The sequence below is a fragment of the Bufo bufo genome, chromosome 3 (assembly GCF_905171765.1).
Source record: "Bufo bufo chromosome 3, aBufBuf1.1, whole genome shotgun sequence".
NCBI lineage: Eukaryota > Metazoa > Chordata > Amphibia > Anura > Bufonidae > Bufo > Bufo bufo.
Genome location: NC_053391.1, coordinates 650697480 through 650718205, shown reverse-complemented (window position 1 = coordinate 650718205; position 20726 = coordinate 650697480). Strand labels below are relative to the sequence as shown.

The following is a 20726-nucleotide window of genomic DNA, read 5'->3' as shown; positions in this document are numbered from 1 at the left end:
CAGGAGCAACTGGGCCCGGGGCAGCTGACCCTTTTGCCCCGCGTTAAAGATGGCCCTGGTCATGAGGGTATTGCTGTGGCTTGTCACGTGGCACAACCATCTTCATAGCTGTCCACCAAAGACTCCAGGATCGATGCCCCAGGAAAGTTGGGTGCAATGCTGGCAGATAGAATCAGCCTCTTAAAGTGACAGTGTCCTTATCTAACATATGGCTACGAAGTAAGGGCTCATGCCGTGCCCATATTGCGGCCATTGAATGGGTCCGCAATCCATGAGATACGGAGCGGAGGCCCAGGGAAGCACCACGGAACAAAATAATAGAACATTCTATCCCGGATTGTGGACCCTCAGCGTCAGCCACGTGGACGGAGCCTGGTCCCTAATGCACGGCACAGATGGCGCACTTTTCTGTTGTATGATCCCTAAGCCTGTGCCATTACTGAGGGACTCTGATCCTTCCACCAACTGTGGAGCCACGTACACCATTCATGGGACAGAACGATCCTGTTGTAAGGTCTAGGACCCTTTAAAACCCCTCTTAGGGCTCATGCACACGACCGTATGTATTTTGTGGTCCGCAAAAAAAAATGGATGACATTCGTGTGACGACCATGTTACATCCGTTTTTTTAAATGGACAAGAATATGACACGTTCTATTTTTCTGTGGAACGGACTTGCGGACATACGGACACGGAATGCACACGGTGTGCTGTCCACATGTCTGATTATTGTCTGATTTGCGGACAAGTCAGGGAACAGTGCGGATGTGTACAGACCACAGAACGGATTCTAAGAGAAACCCAGCATTAACCCTATCGTGTCACAGACACAGGGACTGCTCAGGCGCTAAGGTGAGCGGGTGGGCGTGGCCTGAGACAATCCCCCGCTCTGATTGGCCGCGGGTGTCGGGGACGCGCCTGTTCTCGGTGGCTGAGGCGCGCGGCCGTGTAGTGGAGCAGCCGCGTTTGGTGAGTGACAGCCGCCTGATGATGGGACCCTGAGACCCGGAGCCGCTCCCGACACCGGTCACATACAGGTGAGAGCCCCCGACCCCAGCCCTGCCAGCCGGGGCATGGTGACGGGCATTGCTGGGCTTCCTATGGGCATGATGTTATTGATGGGCTCGGAGCACACATGCTGCATACCAAATAGAGGAGCAGAATGCAGCGAGGGCCAGCCCGGGGGCGGAGGGGTTAACCCAGGAAAGGTCCAACAGTCAAGAACCGTACTCTACAGGGTTAATGGTCAGTAATTATATTATAGGGGCCGTGCAGTATGTACTGGTATTATCTGTCCATCCCATATCTGTCTGATATCTAATAGGAAAAATTCCACGGCACATCCAGGGCGTAAAATAATATTAGGCTTTATTCACCAGACCGCACTGCTTGAGAAAGATCCCAGGAGGTGGATCGAAACGTCGCGATCTGGTGAATAAAGCCTAATATTATTTTACGCCCTGGATGTGCCGTGGAATTTTTCCTATTACTTATTTGAAGGGGGATCGCCTTCACAGCCGCTGGCACTCCATTTGTACTTATACATTGCAGTGCTGCTCTAATTTTTTCTTTTTATCTACCTATCTATCTATCTATCTATCTATCTATCTATCTATCTATCTATCTATTATCTATCTATCTATCCGTCTATTATCTACCCTCCCTCTCACCGTGTTCTATACAGATGTTCCCCTGTGGTGTTGTGTTGAGGCGACACAATAGGTGCTGTTCTTTTGGCATGGATGGGGGCGGTATAGGATTCATGTCTTGTTGGGGGGGGGCAGGTGTCAGTGTTGTCAGACTGTTATTTAAGGCGGTCTGTTTCGGGGCCGGTCTTCACCTTCATCTTCAGAATATCACATGACACTAAACCTGTCCTGCTGTTCATATAGATGGCAGATCACAGCGGCCGGGGCCGTCTGACGGGGACAGAGGGAATGTTGAAGCTTCTTGTTAGGTTCCTTGATGAAACGTTGCAGTGATAAGTCTGATACCCTACAGCGCCGTATACTTGACGGGTGGTGGGAGGCTGGTAGGGGTGCTGGGTGCCAGGGGCGGCGCCGATCAGCTGGGTGCCAGGGGCGGCGCCGATCAGCTGGGTGCCAGGGGCGGCGCCGATCAGCTGGGTGCCAGGGGCGGCGCCGATCATCTAGATGCCAGGGGCGGCGCCGATCATCTAGATGCCAGGGGCGGCGCCGATCAGCTAGATGCCGGGCGGTGCGATCAGCTAGATGCCGGGCGGTGCGATCAGCTAGATGCCGGGCGGCACCGATCAGCTAGATGCCAGGGGCGGCGCTGAAATGACGGCTCTAGAGCATTTATTCTTATGACTCTATGCTGTGCCATTCCTCTGTTCTTCCTTCTAGAAATATGTCTGTGAAGGTTCTCATTTATCCAGGTCATGGTATATCTGTAAAGAATAAATCAAGGCAACTGGACTCACTGTAGATTTCTTGAAAACGTTTCACTCGTTCTGAGAATTGAGAAAGCTCGTTGGAAGAACGACTGAAACGTTTTCAAGAAATCTACAGTAAGTCCAGTTGCCTTGATTTATTCTTTACAGATATTCCTTCTAGAAGTTTATGGATAAATTGACAACTCTGTTACCAGTTGGGGGTGTGTCCCTGCACTGGCAGCACTGATTGGATAGTGTCAGGGACACACCCACAACGCGTAACCTAGTTGTCACTTTATCCATAAAGGTCTAGCAGGATTAATAGAAGGTTGGCGCCTCATAGAGTCATCAGAACAGATGCTCCAGAATTCGTATTACACGGCGAATACGGGTAGTTACTAAAACAGACGTATCAGGAGAGGCGACAGCTACATCACTGTGATAATATCTGTCTGACAGGCGGTCATCGTCGGGACGCCCATCTATTTGTAACGCAGACAAATCCTTAAAGAAATTATACAATAATTTACCCTATTTTAGAGCTGATGCTAACAGACTGTGCCCACCTGCCCTGAAATGTGAATCTACCTGTCAGTGCCAGGGCTCCCAGTTTCTTGTGGCATCTATCAATAGGGGGCAATACTGTGCACTCCTATAGTGAAGAGTGTAGCTGGTGATTGCCCCGTCGCCTGTGTCTCGTCTGTAGCCCCGATGGATTCAGGCTGTTACTTCTACAGAACAGGAATTAAAGGGGTTCTCTCACTTTAGCAAGTACCATTTATCATGTAGAGAAAGTTAATACAAGGCACTTACTAATGTATTGTGATTGTCCATATTGCTTCCTTTGCTGGCTGGATTTATTTTTCCATCACTTTATACACTGCTTGTTTCCATGGTTACGACCACCCTGCAATCCATCAACAGTGGCCGTGCTTGTACACTAAAGAAAAAAAGCACTAGCTTATGTGCTCTCCTATGGTCCCTGTCACCCAAGAGGCCAGTGCTTTTTCATATTTTTTGCAAGCACGACCACCACTGCTGGATTGCACAGTGGTCGTAACCATGGAAACGAGCAGTGTATAATGTGATGGAAAAATGAATTAAGCAAGCAAAGGAAGCAAAATGAATAAAAACAACACATTAGTAACTTTCTTTACATGATAAATGCTATTTGCTGAAGTGAGACACCCCCCCTTTAAGGAGTTTTTAAAATGCATCTGTCAGCAGTTTTGTACCTATGAGACTGGCTGACCTGTTACATGTGCGCTTGGCAGCTGAAGGCATCTGTGTTGGTCCCATGTTCATATGTGCCCGCATTGCGGAGAAAAATGATGTTTTAGTATATGCAAATGAGCCTCTAGGAGCAACGGGGGCGTTGCCATTACACCTAGAGGCTCCGCTTTCTCTGCAACTGCCGCGCCCTCTGTGATTCTCAGGACCAGACAGTGAAAATGTCATCACATCTGACCCTCACAGTGCAGATGATGCGTCAGTTGCAGAGAGAGCAGAGCCTCTAGGTGTAATGACAACGCCCCCGTTGCTCCTAGAGGCTCATTTGCATATATGAAAACTTCATTTTTCTCATCAATGCGGGCACATATGAACATGGGACCAAATACCCCATGAGGGAATTCTGTTTGAAAACAAAAAGAAACCACTTACCTGTTCACAGTGTCCCGCTCCCAGCACCACAGAGGCTCAGCGGTCGCGTGCGGTTTATGCAAATGTAAAGGGTGAGGCCGTTGGTTGGTGTACAGATCATGTGATCACTACCGGATCGGTGGGGACCAGAAACAACAGGGACGGGATAAGGTGAAGTGAATGGGACGCGGCGCTGTAGTAACCAGCTCAGTCGACTGCACGACGGACGGAGCGGTGTAGTTCAAAGGTCATAGCTACTGCACAGTAGATGATCCATGAAGATGCCCATCAGATAGTGAGGGCCTGAGGGGACAAGCAGGTTAAGCTTACCCTAATGCATGGGTCATTCATTCCGAGGATTGGAAAGGTTGACCTCCACTGGAGGCCATCACTTTCTATGGGGAAAGAACCCTTTTAACCCTTTTTCACATTAGACCCTGTTACTTTTTGGATAGGGTCTCATATTGGTGTTGGTATACAGCTCCGAGGCTTTGTAATACAATATACTGTATGTCTTTCCGTTGGTATTATCTGCTACTTGGGGTAATATTTGGGAGAGGGGCTTTTTAGGCTGGGGCTCCATGGCGGCTTTGGCTGTGAGAAGCATAGCACAGTGTAGCACAACATAATGGAAATGATTGGGGTACAAGTCGCCACAACCCCAGGATCACAAAACTTCCATATTATATATTATTCTACATTAAAGTGAAATACATATAATAAAGCATGCAAAGCTGATTAAAAGGTTATACCCATCTAAGACATTGATGGCATCTCGCTAGGACATGCCATCAATGTCCGCTAGGTGCTGGTCCCACCTCTGTGATCCACTCTTATCTCCTGAGCAGTGCCCCCGAAATGAAGCAGAGTGCATCACGCGTATGCGACGTTCTCTTCATTCATTTCATTGGGAGTTCCAAAAATAACAGAGCAAGCACACTCAGCTATTTCCAGCAGTCCCATGGCAGTGAATGGAGCGCACCTGCGCATGCATGGCCACCTCTCCATTCACTGCCATGGGACTGCCGGAAATAGCTGAACCAATGCTCGACTGTTTTCGAAGCTTCTATAGCGGTGAACAGAGGGTAGCCGCGCATGCGCTGTGTGCTCTCCTTCACTTCAGGAGATAGGAGCGGGTCACGGAGGTGGGACCCACACTCATCTGATATTGATGGCATATCCTAGCGATATCCCATCAATGTCTGAGATGGGAATACCCCTTTAACCTTTCATTTTATATTACATAGTTGTGGTTGGTTTTGGAGTTGATATATAAGCGTGGTGGAGGAGCATTTATGAGCTTAATTCCCTTTGACCATGAATATCACATGTGATGATGGACCTTCGGTAGATCTTCTGCTGTTGCCTGGGGGAGCGGTTTTCATATCGTATACCCTGCTACAGGGGCTACGTCCAACGTCGCAGATCACACCACAAATGCCGAGTAAGCATTCTGAATAGCAGGAGCCTAAAGGAAGGTTTGTCTTCATTAGTATCAAAATTGTCCAAAGAAAGATTACAGGGTAAGACAACGCCGTAAACGACGCATAACCAAAGGAGATTAGCAGACATAGATGTATTTCCATGAGCTAAATCAAGAAAATATGAAAAAAAAAATCATTAGTGGTTTATGTTCAGGACCCAAAATGAGTGTAGAATCTAGAAAACGTAAGATGGGACCCAAGTTCTTATCTCTCTTCACTTCTCTACTTCACCAACTGTCTTATTGGCAGCTTATTGACATTGAGTTATTAGCTCAACTTCGGGTGACCATCAGTGTAGGGTTTTTCCAGCGTGGCCTGTCTTTGGGTCTTCTCAATGATGTGTTTATAATTGTCTCTTCGTTCTTCTCCGTCCTCTTTTTAGGACTAGTATTATTACTAAAAGTGGTAAGAATGAGGCAAGTGATTTTTTTTACAATCGATCGCCGTATCAAATGTCTATCCTCCACCTGGATCTTCTGGCCCATTTCCCTTCCTCTTGCTGCTGATGGACCTCTTCTTCTTCTGTTATTTTGGTCCAGTATAATTGTATTTTCTTTTGAGTTCTCTCCTATGCCCACCATAAGATGAAGCTTCTTTTCAGTTACAAGCGGTGGGAGAAATTCTTCAGCTTCTTCTTCCTTTCTTTATCCTTTTAGAACTAGTAGTATATAGCCCAGTAAACTTTAGGGAGGTTTATATGCTGGCTTTCCAGTATTAGATATAATATAAATTGGCCTTTTATATTTGGCACCACTTTCGTCATTGGACTATGTCTGGTTCCTTCTGTCATTCCTGTTCAAGTGAATTGGACTGAGCTACAATACTGGACAGAACCCATGGAGTTGTGTGGTGCTCATTTGCATTGGCAGTTGTTTTCTAATCGTGGACTAACCCTTTAAGAATAAAACCTACACAATACTTGAAGGAGTTGTCCCATAATCCCATTACAACAGTTATCCCCTATCCCTAAGAAGGCCCCAGCGTTTGGTCCCCCAGCAATCACAAGAACGGGAGGACTTGCTTTTACAGACAAATCTCCGTACAGCATTCAAACGAAATTTGGAGCGAATCAACTTCGGATCTTGGATCTAAAGGTCGATTCGCTCAACACTACTTATGATGTTAATAGAGAGCAGCGTCTCACTGCAACTGTCCGTGGTCCTGACACTGCTAACGCCAGTCGTAAAACACGATCTGGGACAGCAGGATCTGTAGCTCATTTTCTGCAAACTGTTAATAGTTTACTTTATAACAATATATTCATAATAAAAACAGTAGTTACCTTTTTATGTTCTATATGCAGCATAGCGTAATCCCGGTAGCCCTTGTGTACAGGAGGAATGACACTATATCTGACTGTTATTTGACTTGTATCTGGCATTTTTTGGCAGTATTTCCCTGTGCAATATGTCTAGAATTCTCATTTGTTTCTGAGCTAGTCAGTGGAGACTTGCCGGAATCATGTCTGCCCATACACTACCCATGGAGAAACAGGAGATTCTGCTCCCTAAGTCTGTAACAAAACCTCAGAAGCAACAGCAGTAATGGAGGACAATATACAGCAGTGCCGAGCAGTGTAGATGTGAATCCAGCAGTGAATGTAGATATTAAATCACTTACAAACCAGCAGTAGTCTCTCTGCAGCAGCCTTTCCCTCCTCCTCCCTCTCCCCTATCCCCAGACTTGGATGTAATCTGATCCTTCAGTGAGCAGGTAGCCTGCATTCACTGAAGGTAGATGTCAGCAATGGATTGCAAGTTTATGAAGAGGAAGGGGAGTGGGAAAGGAGCGTGATAGGAGAGGGAAGCAAAGTTCCTACTATTCGCCTGTACTATTCATCTATAGAAAAATAAAAAATGAAATAACAGTTACTCTTTAACAGATGGCAGGACAAATCTTACATGCTACATTTTATTTCTGTGTTTGGACAAAGGTATACTACACAAAGCTCATGGGCCCCATAGTAAAACCTAGTATGGCCCCCCCCTGTGCCACAAATTTCCCAGTGAACGTTCATCAAGCAATCCAAGGCAATGAAGAATGCAAAGTGCAATGGCCCAGATTTCTGACTAATTTAGAATTATTTTTAATTAAGCAGAAGAAATAAAAAAAAAATGTAAAAATCACCTACTTTATCAGACTTCTTTGTCTGAAAAAGAGGAACAGGTGCTTCAAAAATATGGCGCTCATCCTGAACACCATATTTCTCAATGTATTTACACCAGACAACTGGTACAAATACACTAATAAATTCTCTATCTTCACATATTACAAAACTGGCTGCCAGCATCTACCACTAGGGGGAGCTCAGGGCATAGGAGGTTGTACAGGGCAATGGAAGCTATAATAATGTCTTAGCACTGAGCTCGCCCCTAGTGGTGGCTACATGAAAATTTTGAGTTTTCACCTCTGAACGGAAGGAGAGTAGAAGATTAGTGCCACCCCACCCCCTGCCCTTAGCAGTCGTTTATGAAGGTACGCCGCTGTGCTTGGACATAATTTATAAGGGATCGGGCTCCATTTTGCACAGATTTGTCACAGCTGTGCCAATACATTTGCCATATAAAAAAGCCAATAACAAAATGGAATATTTTAATATAAAATACCTTATCATAACCCCGTGGTATAGTAGTACAAATGGAGGCAGGTGGTTCCTCCCTCTGGCTACAGAAGTTGGAACCATTTGCATCGCCGTTGATGCAGAAAACGTGTCTGTGTGTATAACGGGCCTTGGAGGGGCCATCAGGCTGCTTCATCTCCACCGCAATAATAAGAATTGAAGCGTTAATGACTTTGCCTTTCAATATTGTACAAGACGCGGGCTGCTTTTAAGCAGCTGCCAATTAGCGAGGCTGCCTTTGTTCACATGCCCTAAAGTCTTTCTGCCGCTCACACCGCTCCTCATTACCCTGTAATTTACTGGCGACTATTTCTGGTGCATGTGTTTTGTGTAAAGTGCATTGCTTTATCCCCATTTTATTGTTACCTCTATGATCTGTTTGTTCTCGCTACCATATGTGACCCTCCAGCTTGAGAGACTTGATTTCTGATTTGCATAGGTCCTAGTCAAGGTTCTGTTTTTGAGCAGTCTTAAAAGGGTAACTCGTATTTTTTGTATTTGCTAGTTTATTAGAGCTAGGCATGTATACCTGAGTTAGTCTGTCAATGATTGTCAAAAGATCTGTAATTACCTTATAATAACAGCTTTCCTTAATGTCCCCTGTCCCTTTCCACTGCTCCCTTAAAAGACCGTTGCTAGGGCTTGTCTGTCTTCCCTTTAGTATAAACAGAAGACAGAGGGGCGGTCCTTCACACTGCATGCCTGCATTAGGCTTTAGAGTGAGAAGGCGTGTCTCTTAGTAATCCGATCTGATTGGCTGGCAGGGAGCTGCTGGCTACAGCAAGTGTGTATGGGAATTGAGGGAAAGCAGTTTTGGCCTCAGAGAACTGGCAGAGGAGCCATCTTGAGAAGGTCCTCGTATTGTAAATGTTTAAACAGCCGTAACTAAGGGAAAAACTCAAGGAAAACAGTGGTATGTGAAGAAACTAAAGATTGCTTTAAACATAATTCTGCTGCAGTAGTAACATGTGCTAAAATAGATTTTTTGATGAAAGCATGACAGTTACCCTTTAAGACCTTATTAGACTTTACCATTTTCAGGCCAATTATTGGGAATAAGTGCTGGTTTCCGATAATTGGCCTGTCCCATATTATTGAGAAAATGCTCATTCATCAGCTGATAGGTATCCTTTATTAGGATTTCGACAGCACGTCTCCCTGTGTGATCAGGGATGTGCTGCCGATAAGGAAATGTATTTATTTATTTTATGCACTTATATAGCGATACTATATTCCGCAGCGCTTTACAGACATTAGCATCCAACTTTCCCCAATGGGGCTCACAATCTAAGTTCCCCATCAGTATGTCTTTGGAGTGTGGGAGGAAACCCACGCAAACACGGGGAGAACATACAAACTCCATGCAGATGTTGTCCTTGGTCGGATTCGAAATAAACAGAATGAGGGAGGAATGACAGGAGCCTGAAGGGTCAGAGTCTGGCGGGATTCTGAAGAGTCAGAGTTATTGGGAGTGGGAGGGGGGGCGGGGTTCCTGAAGAGTCAGAGCTATTTGGTGGGGGGAAAATCCTGAAGAGTCAAAGTGATGGGGCCCTTGATCGGCTACAGGGTATCTTCTACAAGGCTACACAGGCACTACACACTAAGGGCTCATTCACACGACCGTACTGTTGCCTTGCTCATGTTGCAGACTGCAAATAGCGGTCCGCAAAACACAAGCACTGCCCGTGTAAACTCCGTGCTGCAGATACGAACCCATTGACTTGAATGAGTCCGTGATCCACAAGATACGCCAAAGGATGGGACATGTCCTATCTTGAGCGGAGGCATGGATGGGAAGCCCACAGAAACACTGGGAAGCCCTACCGTGGGGCTTACGGGTCCGTGCCTCCGCACCGCAAAAGATAGGACATGTCGTATCTGCCAGCAGAAGCGGTGTGTTTGGATGCTGTAGTAAGGGTACTTTCACACTAGCGGCACGGACCTCCGGCAGGCTGTTCCAGCAGGTGAACAGCCTGTCGGATACGTCCTGCCGCTAGTGAACGCGTGCCCCTGGACTACCGCTCCGTCCCCATTGACTATAATGGGGGCGGGGCCGAGTTCCGGCGGCGGCATGGTAGTGCATGCCGAGAGGCTGCCGGAACTCCGCCCCGCCCCCATTATAGTCAATGCCTGCTGGAGGTCTGTGCCGCTAGTGTGAAACAAGTACATGGTTGTGTTAGTATGGACTGGACATAATCATACTCATTTCATGGTGTTTTTTTTTTTGTGGGTTTTCACCAATTGAATCCCCTATAATATTTTGATGAGAGAGACATTACTAATACATTGTCTTTGCACCGGGTACATTTCTCACAAGGTGCAGGACTCGGCAGCAGTTTCGTGATGGTCTGGTTTCTGATGAAATAGAGTCTTAACGCCGACACAATTTACCTTTCTCCGAGGAGCAGTTATTCTCCTTTTAATTATCTAGTTCATGCAGAATTGATGCCTGCGTACAGAAAATGTTCTTTGTCTTCAGACTAGACGTGAATTAATCTGGATGCTGCAGATTTCTAACTATGCAGAACTGCAGCTCGGGGAAAAAAAAAAGATGTAATCGGACGGCGCGGCTAAACCCGCATAAAAATGCAATAAAAAAAATGCACGTGGTATTGCTGCAGTTTTCAATGCAGTTGCATTTTTTACAGGTGAAACATTTATTTCTTATGTTTTTTGTTTTTTTCTGTCAAATCAAAAACTGGACCCAATGCTAATATTTCCAATGCGGTTTTCATGTAGTTTAGGTGATTTAGCGGGCAGGCGCATCTTCTGGCAGTCCGGGCGCCAGAATTAACTCTACAGCAGGTTGGAGCTGCCTTTGATTTCTGTCTTCATTTGTGCCGGTGAACAGGAGCAAATGAAGATACATGTGCCGGACCCACTGGCCCTGCCCTCACCGCACCCCCTTTTCAGGAAAGTAAAAAAAAAATAGTTGTAAGTGGCGTATAAAAAGTTACTTTTGGTTTACTATTAAAGTAACTTTTTTATTCTAGAAAAGTGGTGCAGGGAGATGATAAATCTGTGATGGCACTGGAGAAAAACCCAGACTTGTTGGGGTCCCAATTATCGTGGCCATGACAGTCTATCTGGGGTTCTCCGAGATTCTCTTTACATTTGATAGAGAGCAAAGGACCGTGTAAAATGGAAAAAAAGAAATAAATGACTCCCCTTTAGGGTTCAGGCACACGAGCATGATTTGAATGTGTCCGTGATCCCCCAAGATACAACCAAAGATAGAACTTGTCCTATCTTTTTCCAGTGCGGAGGCATGGACCACAAAGCCCACGGAAGTGCTTCAGTGGGCTCCGATCCGTGCCTCCGCAAAAAAATAGGACATGTCTTATCTTTGGCCGTATCTTGCAGATTGCAAAAGCATTCAAGTCAATGGGTCCGCATCCGCACCACGGAGTGCACACAGCCGATGCCCGTATATTCCGGACTGGCCATTTATGGTCCACAACACGGGCACTGAGCCAGTACAGTCGTGGGCATGTATTCCGGGTCCACATCTGATCCGCATTCATTGCTATGGGTCCACAAAAAAACCAGACATCACCCCGTGTGTTGTCCGCCTCCGTATGTCCCGCAAAAAAGATAAAACCACTCCTATCCTTGTTCGTTGTATTGTTACAATGGGTCCGCAATAAAAACATGCAACACGGACGTCACCCTTATTTTTTGCAGATCCGCGTTTTGCGGACTGCAAAATACATACGGTCGTGTAAATGCACCCTTAAAAGGGTTTTCCAAGTGTTTTTTACTTACCAAGCACAGAGTTGTACATTGTATAGCGGCTGCGCTTGGTATCTCGCTCAGACCTATTTACTTCAATGGGACTGAGCTGCTCCTAGGCCACGTGACCGATGAATGTGACATCAATGGCCTAGGCAAAGCTGAGAGAAGTCCACGTGCGAATGCGAGTGCCGCTGCCTTCTCAGGCAGCTGATCAGCGGGGGTCCTGGGAGTCAGACCCCCACTGGTCAGATACTGATGACCTATCCAGAGGATAGGTGATCAGTAAAAAACTTTTGCAAAACCTCTTTAAATGTCCCGCGGATCCTGGGCCACCACTCCAGTTCCCTTTGGGCCTGTGACTGCTGCAGCCAATCACTGTCCTCAGCAGTCGCATGCATAATATCATCACTACAGGCCCAGCAGGGATCAGAGAGGTGAGGCGGGACCTGTAGGACATTTTAAAGGTGAGTGACATTTATTTTTTTAATTTTACACAGTCCCATGTGCTGCAAGTCCCGGAGGAGAGGGGGATGGGAGTGCTCGTGGCTCTGGCTGCAATACGTGTTCACAGTGGTAGTCCTCACACCGATGTTTCCTAGGACTGGGCAGTGATAGAATGGTGCACCCTTTCTTCCTTCGGGGGTCATCCTGATGTTGGGGCTCCTGTCTGGTTGTAGTTGGCATGCCCTAGGTGTTGTGGGTGCAGGTGCACCAGGACAGAGGTAGAAAAGAAATGTCTCTCTTTTCTAAAGTGCAGAATGGGAGTTGTAGTACATCCAATGGTATCAAACAAAAAATCCACAGTGTAAATCTTCCTACATAGTAAAGTATGGCTATAAGCCAGGTTGGGGGTTGTAGTAATCCTTCTTTCTATCTTTCCGAAGACTCTCTGCAGAATCGAAGTCTGGCAATAAGGTCCTTACAAAAATCTCTGTAATTCCCATATGAAGGCTACAGGATTGAGATACGATGTGCCAGACTGTGTCCAAGTGTGAAGGATGTTTTAGCAATTACCCTCTCACTGCAGTAAAGTCTATCTCACCCTTAGGCCTCATGCACGCAACCGTTGCCCGGCCGTGCCCGTATTGCGGACTGCAAACAGCAGGTCCACAATATGCGGGCACTGGCCGTGTGCTCACCGAATCACGGATGCGGACCCATTCACTTGAATTCACTTGAATGGTTCCGCAAACCGGAAAGGTCCGGTGCGGAGCTGAGGCACGGAAGAACCGCAGAGTGCTTCCGTGGGGTTTCTGTCCGTGCCTCCGCACCTCAAAAAAGTAGTGCAGACGGACCACGGGCGGTGCAGATGGACCACGGACCCATTCAAGTAGAATGGGTCTGGATCCGTCGGCGGAATCCGCACATATGTTGCCCGTGCCCTGGGGATCGCAAATTGCAGTCCCCAATGCACAGAATGGTCATGTGCATGAGGCGTTAAACAGTGAATACCTTACTGATGGCTTTCTCTTCGTGGATCTCTCAGAGAGTGGTTCTTTCAAGTTCAGGCCTAGTACAAGAGTGCAAACATGTAGCTCCCTCTCACTTCCCCAGCTAGAAAAACTGACTGAGCTAGGGGCGGACCCAAGTCCAACACCCAGCTTCCTACAGGGGCTGAGTCAGGATTATTAACTCCGACTAATCCATACAAACTAGTGTGGTGCACCACAATACATTAGAACATTATATAACATTTTGCAACAAAAACCACTTGCATGTACCCTAGAAAACTTCTCTTAATCCTGCAGAATACATGCATAAAAAAGAAAAAGCGAATATTTTTGTTTTCTCTAGTATCCTGTCATAACCTGCAAACAGCGTAATCCAGCTCAATTGATGATGATGGTTCTGCTCACATTGATGGACTACATGCTATTTATCTACAGTCTAGCGCAGTCATTATGGGTGAACTGCAGCTGACCCTCCGCCTCATGGGTCATTGATCCCTGAGACGGACACATTTTTCTATCCCTTTACAGTACAGCTGAAAATAAAATACTGCAGTAGTGAAGCCATTTTAGAAGGGCTGCGGGGCACAGTACATGGTTTATTTAGCTTTAACACTCAATTCATGTGTAAAACATGAATAATTTTGCTTCATTACCCGTCGCTGTCAGATCACTTTGCGTTCTTTTTATGTTTTTCTTAACTCTTGTGCCCAAATAACGGCCAGTGGAGATCATTGGATGGACGAGGCTTGATTGTCCCTATGGGATTATATAAACGACATTTCTGGACGTTATAAAAGATATCATTTATTTTCATGGGGAATGAACAGACATGGGATGGAGACGACACAAGATATTGTGAGTATGAATGTGGAGCCAAGTGTTACCCCCTATCAAGGGGTCATCCCATGACTGATGGAAAAAATGAAAATCAGACATCGTATAGTACATGACAATACCTTTCTAAGGGGTCATACACACAAACTTATATTTTTTCTATCAATTCCGTTTTTTGCAGCCTGTATGCGAAACCATTCACTTCAATGGGTACTGAAAAAAAACGGAAATGACTCTGTGTGCATTTCGTTTCTGCTGCAGTTCTCTCCCTGTAACTGTCAGAGCTTCTAACAGAACATACGCCTGGTGACGGTTGAAGATTAAGGCCTGGTTCACACCTGAGCGTTTTACAGCGCGTTCCTACGAGCTATAAAACGCTCAATAGGCGAAAACCCATGTTTCCCTATGGGCATGGTTCTCGCCTGCGCTTTTTACAGCGCGTACGAACGCGCTGTAAAATGCCCTACGCCCAAAGAAGTACAGGAGCTTCTTTGGGGCATATTGTCGCGCGTTCGCGCCCATAGACTTCAACGGGAACGCGGCAAAATACGTCGTCGTTTGCAGAGACCCACACCAACACACTCTCCTCTGTACATAAAAACACAGGAAAGGGTGATAGTGCTCCACAGGATATTTCTATAAACGCGCTGTGATACGCCCCGAAAACGTCCGACTAAAACGCGCGTATCAAATACGCTCACGTGTGAACCAGGCCCTTAGGGATCATACACATGGCTGTAGTATTTTGCGGATGTCATCCGTGTTATAGCCATTTTTTTGCAGATCCATTGTAACGATGTCTGTCCTTGTCCGCAAAACGGACAAGAATAGGACATGTTCTATCATTTTGCGGAACAGACTTGCAGACATATGGATACGGAATGTACGCAGAGTCATTTCTGTTTTTTTTTTGTGGCCCCATTGAAATGAATGGTTGCACATATGGACCACAAAAAAAATTGAATGGACACGGGCAAAAAATACATTCGTGGGCATGAGGCCTTAAACTGAGCGTGTGTGACCAGCTCAGTGAGACGGATAAAAAATAAGGAAAAAAACAGGCAGCAGGTGGCGCTATACAGATACATTTTATTGAATAGCTCACTGCCTATACTAAATTTTTTATTACATGCAGTAACAAAAATATTCAGATCCAGGTGCTGGTTAGAAAAATGTAGAATATGTTTCATGACACAAGCCTAGGGCGGTGATAAAAGAGATCAATCTGGAGGAGAAGAGATGGCTTCCACAGGTGGAGCACAGGTTGAGAAGAATCGGTATGTAGTAAAAGCCTTGAGATATAGCAGTTAGTGGATCATGGGTAACTTCTGGGAGGACAGCATTTTGATTATATTTTTCAGGCAGTTTGGAGGAGAATAGGAGTAGTGATATAGTGCGGGAATTTGTGAAGGCGAAGGAGCAGCCCAAAAGATTTGGATCATTGGGAGGAGCATAAGGCTCATGAGCCTGGGGCCTGAAGGACTCCACAAGCCTCCCTGCTTAGGTCAGTCCTTCGAAACCTATCCTGACATTTTCAAGGATTTCCCCTGGGTGTATACAGTGCCATAATTACCAACCCTTAAGCTCCACCCCCCAGGAACACCCTCAAAACAGCCACCACTTAGTGGTATCCTCCACTTTTGAGCAGACATTGATGATAGAGGTTGGCCTAGATTTTGATATTGGTGGCCTATCCTCAGGACAAGGTCTCATGCACACGACCGTGCCGTTTTTTGCGGTCCGCAAAAAACGGAAGCCGCCTGTGTGCCTTCCGCAATTTGCCGAACGGAACGGGCGGCCCATTTTAGAAATGCCTATTCTTGTCCGCAAAACGGACAAGAATAGGAAATGCTATATTTTTTTTTTTTGCGGGGCCACGGAACGGTGCAACGGATGCAAACAGCACACGGAGTGCTGTCCGCATATTTTGCGGCCCCATTGAAGTGAATGGGTCTTCACCTGAGCCGCAAAAAATGCGTCTCGGATGCGGACCACAAAAACGGTCGTGTGCATGAGGCCTAAGTCATCAGTATTAGATCAGTGGTTGTTCAACTCCCGCAACCCACGCTCATCTGCATCACGTTCATTGGTCACATTCAAATGACACCGGCCTCTTCAAACAGCTGTGGATAGGCCATCAATATCAAGATCTCGAACAAACCCTTTCAATCCCATAACTGTTGTGGTCCAGTTTATGGGATTGTCCCACCAAAATTGTGACTGCCGGCAAGTGTGTTCTACGGCATGTATGGCCACCTTTTATACAGTACATGTGGCTGTGAAATGGGGTAAATTGGGATCCAGGTCCTGGAGGTGAGATAGGGGATTGTTTGCCCTGTGACCACGACCAACCATAATCCAGCCTTGTTGGACCATCAAGAGATAGTTTCAAGATTTATTGGTGTGACTATAGCATGTTTTAAAGAGGACAGAAAAATGCTAGTGTAGAGCTCCCAGGGCTTGTAGGAAAACAGGAGGGGGATAGGAATGTGATGAGATGGAATGAGGTCTGGTGGTGGGAATCAGAAAGAATGGAAGATAATATTAGGATTTTTGACCTATATAAGGCCCTATAAATGTCCCTGATGAGATGACCTTCATAGAAAAAGCCAAGGATCCACCCTGAAAAGGATGGACCCCCTCCCCAACTGGATCTTGCCTGATCATCATCGGTGTGCAGTTGTATTCCCATTTCTCCAGATCAGAAAAAAGTAGGAACATTAGGATGAAGCTGTGCTACATCTGTATTTTTGGGGAAAGCCCATGTTAGCAGTAGTGGTCCAAAAGAAAATCACAAAATCCCAGAAGGTGTGGGAAGTATGTGTGGAGGTTCTTACTTCTGGTACATATGTAACTACAGGGGGTGCAGAGACAGCAGTCCTATGTGGGCTCCAGGTCCTGAGGGGACCTGAAAGATTCCTTTGTGCCCTATGAGACCAGTAGTATAAAAGTTGAGTGATATTGTTACAGATCTGACATTGGGTTCCAGAAGCTTCACATTATACCTCTACCTGGATATTCCATAACTAACTTCTTTGTTAAAGGGATTCTGTCCTCATGAAATTCACTGTTAGATCAAACATACGTAGGGCTCGCTCAGCTGAGTGTAATGATACCATTCACTTTGCGATCCTTTGTTTCATTCTGGAGAAAAAGTTTGTTTAAGCCATATGCAAATGAGCAGTTAAGTGCACAGAAGGCGGACCCAAGTCACTCTGTGCACCCTTGCTCCTTCTGCTTCCCCATGCCAGTCCCTCCCTCTCCTTTTGGCCCCATTCACATGACCGTAATTTTGGTCCGCATCTGATCTGCAAAAAAGTTTCCTATTCTTGTCCATTTTGCAGACAAGAATAGGCGTTGTTACAATGGGTAATGTGAAAAAACGGATGCAACGTGGACGCCATCTGTATTTTTTGCGGACCGCAAAATACATACGGTCGTGTGTATGCCCCCTTATTGGCAGGACCAGACAAGATGACCCTTTAGAAACCTGGCTGTGTCAATCAAGAAGAATGAGGAGGAAGCAGGAGGAGCAACGGGTGCACAAAGTGACGGGCCCGTCCTCGGTGCACTTAACTGCTCATTTGCGTATGGATACTTTTTCTCCAGAATGAAGCAATGGATCGGTAAGTAAAAGAGATCATTACATTTAGTCACTTTATCAGTGAATGATATAGATCGTTATGTAAACCACCTAACGATGCCCCGGCCTGAGAAGAACATTCAGTCCTGAGGTCCTGCTACAATACCATGTGGTGTCCCTCTGCAACCTGTGACAACCTCCACGTCCTCCTGGTATTGTGTCTTCTATAGACGGTGGATGCCTCTTAGCAACAGCGAATCAATTAAACATATAGCACAGGTTCTGTGGACGGGGAAATCTCCGAGAGCAGGGATCGAAGAAGAAAGAGGAGACCGAGGAGATGGAGAGAAAATCCTGAGTGCTGCTTGAGATGAATGCAGATGTCTTGTTAAGAGAATCCATGGCGGTGCCCGCCTCTCATGGGTCACTCCACAATTACATTGCCAGGGAAGCATACAGCTCTGCAACCTGCACAGCAACTATTTCTTAAAGGGGAATTAAAGAGGTTGTCTCACATCAGCAAATAGCATGTATTATGTAGCGAATGTTAATACAAGGCACTTACTGATGGATTGTGATTGTCCATATTGCCTCCTTTGCTGGCTGCATTCATTTTTCCATCATATTATACACTGCTCGTATCCAGGGGTTACGACCACCACTGCAATGCAGATACGAGGTGGCCGGGACGGGAGCAGCTGCGCAGGCGTGCCTTTGCATGCTCCTACGTTCCCGGCCACCGTGGAGGCCAACGCTTTTTCCTAGAGGGTGCAAGCAGGGTGGACTGGCCATAGACCCTACAGGGAAATTTCCCAGCCACTGAGCCCTTCTCACGGCTTAGGACAGTGATACTGACTATTGCAACTAGGGTGATGGTATTTGTAATATTTGGTTCTGCCGGGGCGGCATTTTGTGCTGCACTACAGTATTGCTGCCACCGCTGCATCTCCACGTCGCATGGATCAAAACATCCGGCTACGGGAGGGGGAGCAGCCAATAGCATGGGTCCGCGCGGGGATCAGGAGTGACGCAGGTGCCGTCTATAGGAGGGGCCCAGGCATTGTGGGGAGTATTTCTACTATTGGATAACCCCTTTAAGTTCCCACTCCGCCCTTGCGTGCAAGCACGACCACAACTGCTGGGTGGTCGTAACCCCTGGATACGAGCAGTGTATAATGTAATGGAAAAATGAATCCAGCCAGCAACGGAGGCAATACGGACAATAACAATACATTAGTAAAGGCCTTGTATTAACTTCCTCTACAATGTGATAAATGCCATTTGCTGAAGTGAGACAGCCCCTTTAAGTTATTTGTTACTGTAATTAAATGTTATAAAACCTCTATATATTCTTAACAATCTAATTCTGGCCCCTGCATTTTTTGAAACTGTCTACAAAATCAGAGCACATGAAAGCTACTCTATGTTTGGTTGCTATGGACCAAAAAGACCTGTAACGAGGGCGTTGCCCCTGCATCTTGTTGCACCCATAGGTTCATCTTCCTTGCTGTCCACGCCCCCACCGCTTGGACTGACATTGCCAGGCAGTGTCGCCGCACTCGCGCCTCGTCTTTCGGCATTGCATTTGGTGCACATTCCGTACAGGGATAGTTTATTCTCCCAGATGCCACTGTCAATAGCCTCTGTCCCCCGATTGACACCCCTCAAACACAAATGGCGCAATTCCAAATGCTTATGCCCGCCACGGCGCAGCCACTGTTGCAACTTGCCTCTCATAGTCAGAATGACTTTGTATTGTAAAACAGGAGTATAGCAATCAAGTCCTCACTCAAAGTTGGCAGAAAATAAAAAAAAGTTATGGCTGTCAGTACTGTTTTTATGGCTGTCAGTTATGATTTTTTTTAATGAGCATAAATTTTTTTTTTTAAGTAGTAAAACTTAATGAAAACTATATAAATAATTGTACTGACCTGCAGAATAAAGTTAAAATGTTATTAATACCGCGCAGTGAACGAGGTGGAAATGCATTTATTTTTTTAACTTTAACACTGTTGCTCCAAATCTTTTTTATACAATTCACTTAATGTACCCCAGAGTGGTGCAATTAAAAAATACAACTTGCTGCACATAAAACACGCCTATGTTGACAAGGTAATAGAAAAGTTATGGCTTTTGAAATTTGGAGATCAAAAAATGAAAAAGAAAAAAATCGCAGAAACCATGAAGGCTATGAAAACCATGTGGGGCATTTTTTTAAAGTTATATTATACTCATTTTGGGCAAAAAATAAATAAAAATATATATATATACGGTATATACAGTATATTATTTCAATTCCACTTTATTAAAACTTTTCAATGTAACGGGGTTCTGAAGGTGCACTCGGTCCCCCATTAGCCGCAGACCTCCTGCTTAGCTTCGGGAGCGAGGATCTGTGTTTGACCTCGTTCCCAGGGCGGCTTTACTAGCTGGGAGGCTCCCTGCTCCTAAGTCTGCCTTGAGCGCCGAGCTGATCACTCGGTGCTCGACTGGTTGGTCTGTCGGTCATGTGACGCTGGCCACGTCACATGACCCTCACTCCCCACTATAAATACAGGCAGCCTGCTGGCCACAGGTTGCCTGTTAATTTAGGTTCCACCTGTGGTTTTGTCTTTCCTGGCGTACTTACCTCCTGCTGAATTCCTGACGATCCTCTGCCTGCTCCTTGTGTACTTTGCTGCTATCCTGGTATTCTGACCCCGGCCTCCTCCTGACGTTCCTCTGCTGACTCCTTTGGTACTTCACGTCTCTTGGTATTTATGACCCCGGCTTCTCCTGACAATTCTCTGCTTGCTCCATTTGTACTTTGTAGCTTTCCTGGTATTGACTCGGTCCGTTCACGTTCTGTTGTTTGTCTGTCTGTCATCCCTGCACTTATTCCAAGTTAGGGATTGCCGTCCAGTTGTCCCCTGTCATTAGGACTCGCGAGGCAAGTAGGCAGGGCCAGGGGTGAGGGTGGAGCACAGTGGTCACTTCCCTCCCC

General features: G+C 46.1%; 1 protein-coding gene across 2 annotated transcripts in view; it reads left to right on the top strand.

Moving 5' to 3' along the window:
- The first annotated feature begins 952 nt into the window (after positions 1-952).
- Positions 953-20726, top strand: part of ELMOD1 (ELMO domain containing 1) — a 132313-nt gene continuing 112539 nt past the window's right edge. For both annotated transcript variants that reach the window (XM_040426271.1, XM_040426270.1), the window contains exon 1: positions 953-1037. The gene's annotated coding sequence lies outside the window, so the exon portion shown is untranslated. The remainder of the gene's footprint in view (positions 1038-20726) is intronic.